We start from the raw sequence: 7181 nt of genomic DNA, 5'->3' as shown, positions 1-7181 counted from the left end.
TGGGCTTTGATACCATGTTAAATTACACGGTGCAGCGAAACAGAAATTGAACAAAGAATAGAGAGTACACAACAAACTGGAAAGGAACAAAATTTCCCTTCAATACTTATGTAGTACAGATGATGGCTCCATCCACCCATGCGCTCCCATAGTGGCGCTTAGATGGCGATCTAGACAAAAACTAGGTGAAGAGCTATTAGCTGGAAGATCTGATCTGATATGAACTTATCTGATACAATGGACTGGGGAGGTCGCCTCTTTAGAGCTATTAGGGCGGTAGTTGGATCAATGTAGTCAGTGAAATCGACCAGTCAACCTAGTCGGTGAAACTGACTAGTCGTCCATGGAATATTCAAGGAATATTCCCTATACCATCGCCTTGGGGACTCTTGCACCCAAACCCCCACCAGGGGGCTGCTGGCCCCTTGGGACCCCTTAGCTGGGGTCCACAGCTGGCCCCCAGGCCCCAGCAAGAATAAGGGGCTCCCACACAATCACCTTTCTACCATCAACAGTCTCATTGATAGACCTCATCTGAGATGCAAGTCAAGATCCATCCAATGTCTTGGGCTCATGTTCTGGGCTCACACATGGCTTCTCCTCATATGGGGGCCTTACAACTTGAGCACCTTGGACCACTAGTGGTTACAAGGAGGGTGGGGCATTGAGCATACCTAATTGAGAGGGGGAGGCTCTGATACCGTGTGAAATGATGAGTATCTTAAGCATGCATGCATTTGGTGTGCTCAAACTAATTTAGGGTGGATGGATCCTAAGTGCATATAAGATTAAGAGCTAGAATGAATAGCAGAGTCAAGCTCAATCAGGTTACTTGTACTCATAGAGAGACTTGAGAGCTTGTACATATTATTGCTTGAATATGAACCTGTTAATAAGAGTGAGTACAACATTTTTTAAGAGTGAGTACAACTTTTGATTGCTGTCCATCTTGTGGAATAAAGCCTCCTTGCACATGACATCCCAATTAGGGGGTTCAAGAATGGCACCTCGACTAATACTTTTTAGAATTGCCAAATGATTTCTCATATTTTATGATCCATGCAAAATCAAATAGCTATGTGTATCATGGTTTGATAAACTGGAAAGCTCTAGAATGAATCTCATGTAGTGGCACACATGTCCAATCACACTCATATCCTAAAGAAAGCATTTAGCTTGAGCATGGATAGACCCACAGTGCATGACAATGCTCTATCCAAAGACAAAAAAGTTCCTAGCCAACCAAATAGCTATTAGTATGGCTAAGCAAATCGACGACCATACCCAGCCACCATAAACAACCTGACCATCCAATACCACTCCCAAAAAGGCCATTTTCCAAGAAATCCTAGTGGCTTGATTTAGCAACTAAATCTGCAACATCACCCATGATAGACACCTCCAAAGTTTGAATGCAAAAGGGCATGCCAGAAACAAGTGCCTGACCATTTCCACTGTATGCTTACAAAACACACAAGCATAGCTTATCGCTATCCATTCCACTAGTCTCCCACGTATAGGCAAGCAACCCTGTAGAATCTTCCAAGCGAGGAACTTCATCTTATCTAGACCCAGCAACCCCTTCCATATGTCCCTACATTTGTCCATCCACCGCTTTGATCCTCTATGCAACCCCCAATATACATTGCATTTGAGCAACGTTGTGTATTTAGCTCTGTATAATCCCTCTGTCTTGCATTTGCTCAATAGAGGACCTCGCCCCATTCTCCACATCCTCATCCTCCAGAGAGTGGAGGGGACCGTATTAGAAGGCCAATTCAATTGCATCTCCCATAGCATCCAATCTACTAGATTTCTTCCCAAGGCATTCAGACCAAACTATTGTATGATTACCTATAGAGGTTTCCAGTCTGTGTTTCTCATATCCCATATATCTAACCACTGCCGCACTCCCTTTCCATGTAGGGATCTCACCTAAACCAAATCTCATCGGGCCAATGGTTGATTCTCCCACAAATTCACACCCGACTGTATTCCAATAGACTACCGTCTCCTCTTGCCATGCCAAGATAGAAGATTTACTATGGATTTCTAGGCTCCCGCCAACCCTTTTACAAAATCTGAACCCTTGATCTTCACAGGGAATGCAGAGAAGAGTTTGTCATAGCAAGATAGGTCAATCCATGTACTTATCTGCCCTCCTCTGGCCCTCTCCACAAACCATCTCACACATTGACACTAGGGCGCATTATCATCCAAAACTTTGGGCAACCACTTACTTAACAATGCATTGTTTCTCAGTTGAATATCCGGCATCCCCAAACCTCCCATAGCTTTTGGCGCCTTCATTAAATCCCACTATACCTCCTCTGCCCATACAAATCTTCTCAACATCCTCTCCACCTCCCCCCAAGGAGTTTTGCAGAACTGCCAAATTGAGGGTACATACACTATGGCTATTGCTAGCAGATGCTTAACAATGATGCATCTAGCATTCCAAGTCCTGCCCATCCTTTCAATTTATCTTTCAGCCTGCAAACAAACCACTCATACCTTTGCTTCAAAGAAATTCCCAAACCAATTGGTGCCCCCAAATATCTAATTATGCCTCCCCTCTCAATCCACTTGATAGGCAAAGCTAGCTCCCACTCTGGCTTTGGCAAAAAGTCAATCCTCAATCCAAAAGTCTTTGGCCAACTACAAGAAGAACCCCACACCCTGTAAAGGGAACTTAAGATCTCGAACAAATTCTCCACCTGTAGCATCAATTTTCCTGACAAAAGGCAATCATGTCATCTGCAAATAATTGCATACACAACTGATCCCTGTTAAGAAGGCGAAGACCAGAAATAGCACCTTGTTCCACACGCCTTCTCACTGAAGACATCAAGGGAACCGTAGACAAAGCAAACAATAAGGGGGCTAAGGGGCAACCCTGTCTTACTCATATCTTTAGCTCAAAGCATCCCACCACTCCACTATATATGCATAATATTACCGAGGCATTTCCAAAGAGTAGTCAAAGCCAAACATCACACATTTCTCTCTTGATTCACAAGCATAGTCCAATCCTGTTGACACATTGAAGATCTTTTTTCAAAAACCAACCTTCCTTTGATAAAACCTGATTGCTCCTCATTCACCACCGTCATACAAATCTCCCTAATCCTCAAAGATACTGCTTTTGCCAACAGTTTGTACAACATATTCAACATCGTAATCAGCCTCCAATCATTCACCCTTACTCTATTCTAACTTTTTGACTAAACTCGCTTTTACATCCCCTGATAACATACCTTTCTTGCAAGCTGCATTGGCCATTAGCACCACATCCTCTTTCAACAGGTCCCAAAACTCCATACATAATTATTTTGTTAAGCCATTAGGCCCTGTAGATTTTTCATTTTCCATGCTTTCCAAAGCCACCTTTACTCATCAATAGTGAACAACCTATCTAGCAGGCCTTGTCTTTGAGCATCCAAGACTCTATTTACCACAGTGTCTAAAACCCTATCCACTTCAGATAACCAAACTTCATCAACCCTGCCAGTCATGCCTATAATAGTTGATAGTTCATTTTTAAACGTCTAAGAAATTTTCCAAAATCCAATCACCTCATTCCCTTGATCATCTACCACCTTATCAATTTGTTGTCTCTGATGTTTCTTCTTCAATGCCTTAAAGAACACATGAGAAGGACTATGCCCTTGCACTTAACAGAAGCTGTTGACTTTGTAGCCTTGCTCGCTCAACCCCTGGGGCGACAACTCCCTTTAGTAAGAAAACCTATCAAAATCTTGAGTATGAGATGAATTTAACAATATGCCATGAGTAAAAATTAGTAAAACTAACATGGTGGTGTTCTTCACTAAAAGAGCTTCAAATATGTCTTTACACCTTGAAATTTAGGTAACACATGAAAAAGTTACATTAATTTGAAAGGAGATGGGTTTTCATATTTTAGTGTATTTTTTGTTTTACCCCCCCCTCATCCAAAATACTCCCCCCTTGGGTCTCACATATTATAAAAAATATTTACAAATATAAAAATCTTGCATATTTTTCAAGGTATATACCTTATATTTTATGGGAGGGGGAACATGAAATTTTATTTTTTTTTCCTTGCATATTTGAAAATTTTGCAGAAAATCCATGCATATTCTATATGGACCTTGTCCCCCCATACCTTGGATATTGGACGAGGGTAGTAACATATTACATATTGAGTTGGCACCCCAGGGATCAGCCATAGCTAATTCCCACTCCTTCCGGGCCAAATTTGTTTCCTGCCAAAGCATCACAAGATGTGAATCAGTTGGCATAAGCATTAGCGCCTAAGAGATGGATTTCTTCACCTTTCTAAGCAATAACCCCAAACCTTTCTAATGACTTCTATATTTCTTCTGCCATGCTCTGGCACCTAGCATCACTACTCTGATCCCTGCATCCCAACATTCACAAGGATCTGCTATCCATGCCTTGGCATGTCTCTTTAACATCAAGCTTAAATTTGATATCCTTGAGAAGCCCCAGATCCAGTTTAAACAAAATATCCATAGCCCTCTCCACACCACAAGGTAAGCAAAACCTCCAACACATAGGCAGATGATCATAAATGCTTAAAGTAAAGACGGTTCTCCCCTCCATAGGCACTCCCATCCACCAGCCTTCACCTGAAACATACCACCTATCTAGTCTTTCAGCTCTAAACTCAGCTTTAACTCTCTTATTTGTCCATGTAAACGAGTTAAGATTTCGGTGATCAATCTCACCTCCACAATCAACTAGATCCCAATCCATACTGAGAAACTCCCAACTCTCTCTTTCCATAACAGGAACAACTTGCTTACCATGAGATCTATCTTATGCTCTTAGAGTCATGTTCCAATCACCTACTAGGATCCAACTGACCCCCTGCAAGTTCTGCCAAATCTTCTCCCAACAAAGGCTCCTCTCCCTAGTACCATTGGCAGCATACACACACAACACTCCAAACACAAATCCTCTAGATTCAACTTCCACTACTAAGATCCTACCATCACCATCCCGAACTCAGTAGATGGCTCCCTATAGCAATTGCAGTGCCTCCCCTCCCTCACTCAGGAGCATTGACCAACACTTGGAATCCCAATGCCCTTAAAGAAAACCAAATATAATCTGACTCTTCACACTTACACTCTTGAAGTAAGATCACTGACGGCCTTAGAATCTTCAGAACCCTTAGACAACTAGACAACTGCTTTGTGTCACCTTACCACAACACCCCCTCACATTCCAAGAAACTTAGATTCTGCAAACAAACGCACACTCCTCACCCCCCCTGAGACCTATTGTTCTGCAAAAGATTTGCAAGCATCTCTAAAATATGAAACCGGTTCTCCTTACTGCTGCCAAATTGCGAGCCATATCTTTGATGCATTTCGGTATAGCTCTGGATGTCGACTTCTCTGCATTTGACGAGATCGCTTACAATAGCTTTCTGGAACCCCCATCCTCTAAGCTTCACTTATTTTGGTTCACCTCAAGTAACACCTTGTTAGAATCTTCACCTATTGCAGCTAAACAGCTTCCAACCTCCCAAGTATCCAAAGGAAGCAACATAGCTTCAATACGTTGCAAATCTTCTGCGATTTCCTCCACAATGGGAAGAACCACCACATGCTCCTTTGTTTCCATTTGCGTGCTTGCTTCTGCAATTTGCTCCCCCAATTTTGAAGATATCTCGTGATCCATGTCCTGTCCTTTCTCCGAAAACGTTGGTTGAAGTTGAACAGCAGGTGTCTCCTGCTTCCTTTCCTCTTGACCGTTTTCCACCCCGTATCTTCCTCCTTTTCGGACTCCAACTCACTTGCTCTCTGCATTCCTGGGAGACATTGTGTGAGCCACTCTGCTCCTACATGTTGGGGCTTTCCTTTCAATCCGACTTTTGAATGTCAGACATCGTCTGCTCTGGGTGGGAAAAGCCTCCTTCAATTCTTTCATAGTTCTTTTGGGACAAACTCTTTGCAAAATGACAAGCCTGTTTGCAAAGGTAGCAAATATCTGGAAACAAATATCTGGAAACGGGCCAAACCGCACTTGCTGAAAATGCATAACATCCCCCGTGAGCTTGATTGCCATGAAATCTGGCACCTACACTGCTCTACCCCAAAGCATCCAAGCCCATTTCGGCCCAAATGCCAACCTAGTCTTTGCCAATACAAGTAAGACTCTACCCAGGGCACATGCAATCCACTCCACATCATCACCAAGCCATTGAGGAAGATTTGGGAATTCCACCCAAACCGGACACTCATGAAATTGAAAGGTATCGACACTGAATGATGGTGTCCACGGTATGGCCAGCACAGAAGCGCCATTACCATCTCATTCCGAGCAGTTTTAGAAACACATCCAACAAAAAAAAATCCCCGACCATGGAGTTTCACAGAACGTCCACATGGAAGTAAGTCACACTCATACTCCATGAAAGTTGTTGGAACGTGACCCGTAAAAACAAATAAAGAGCACCATGATGCAGCTTCTCAATCTCCACCTTAACCCGATCAATCGAAACCTCACACAGACCCACAAATTTCCTACCAGACTCTCTCCACCCCTTCCTCTCTGACTCTCGGTTTCTTCATAGAATATCCAGAGCAACCAACTTTTGAGCTTCTTCCTCACTGATTGGAGTGACCCCCGCCCCATCCCCCCCCCCCAAAAAAAAAAAACCCTGTTTGGTTGCCATGACTCCTGTTCCTCCTGGACTTTTGGTTGACATCCTTCTTTAGTTCCACTCGATTGCTCTCCCTTTCGTTTGCCACCCCCACTTGAGGACTCTGCTCTCTCACCACCCGTCCTTTAGATGTCCTATCTCTACCTCCGACATCAGCTCCAATGCCTTAGGATCATCAAGCCAATCCACCCTCTTCCTCTTCACGCTTCCCTACGTTCACGCATGCATTAGCGCCCTTCTCACACCCCCTGAAACCGCCAAAGACCAATATTATACTCATTTTGATCATTTTCTTACACTCATATGAAAATTCCATAACAAGGCTACTATATGGCTTATGACTAATTCATGGATGACACTTGAGGGGGTGCTACATCTCTCTAATACCTCCCTCAAATGCTCAAGGTGCAGGTCCCGTATGGAGTACACACATAAATCATCCATAAACTCCTCAAAGTGTTTTTTGAGGATCGATTTAAATGCATGCACATAAATCTTTGGA

This window comes from Dipteris shenzhenensis, chromosome 12 (genome assembly GCF_047967505.1).
Source record: "Dipteris shenzhenensis isolate YYH24624 ecotype China chromosome 12, Dip_SZ_1.0, whole genome shotgun sequence".
NCBI classification, from domain to species: Eukaryota; Viridiplantae; Streptophyta; class Polypodiopsida; order Gleicheniales; family Dipteridaceae; genus Dipteris; species Dipteris shenzhenensis.
This window is presented reverse-complemented; position numbering follows the sequence as displayed.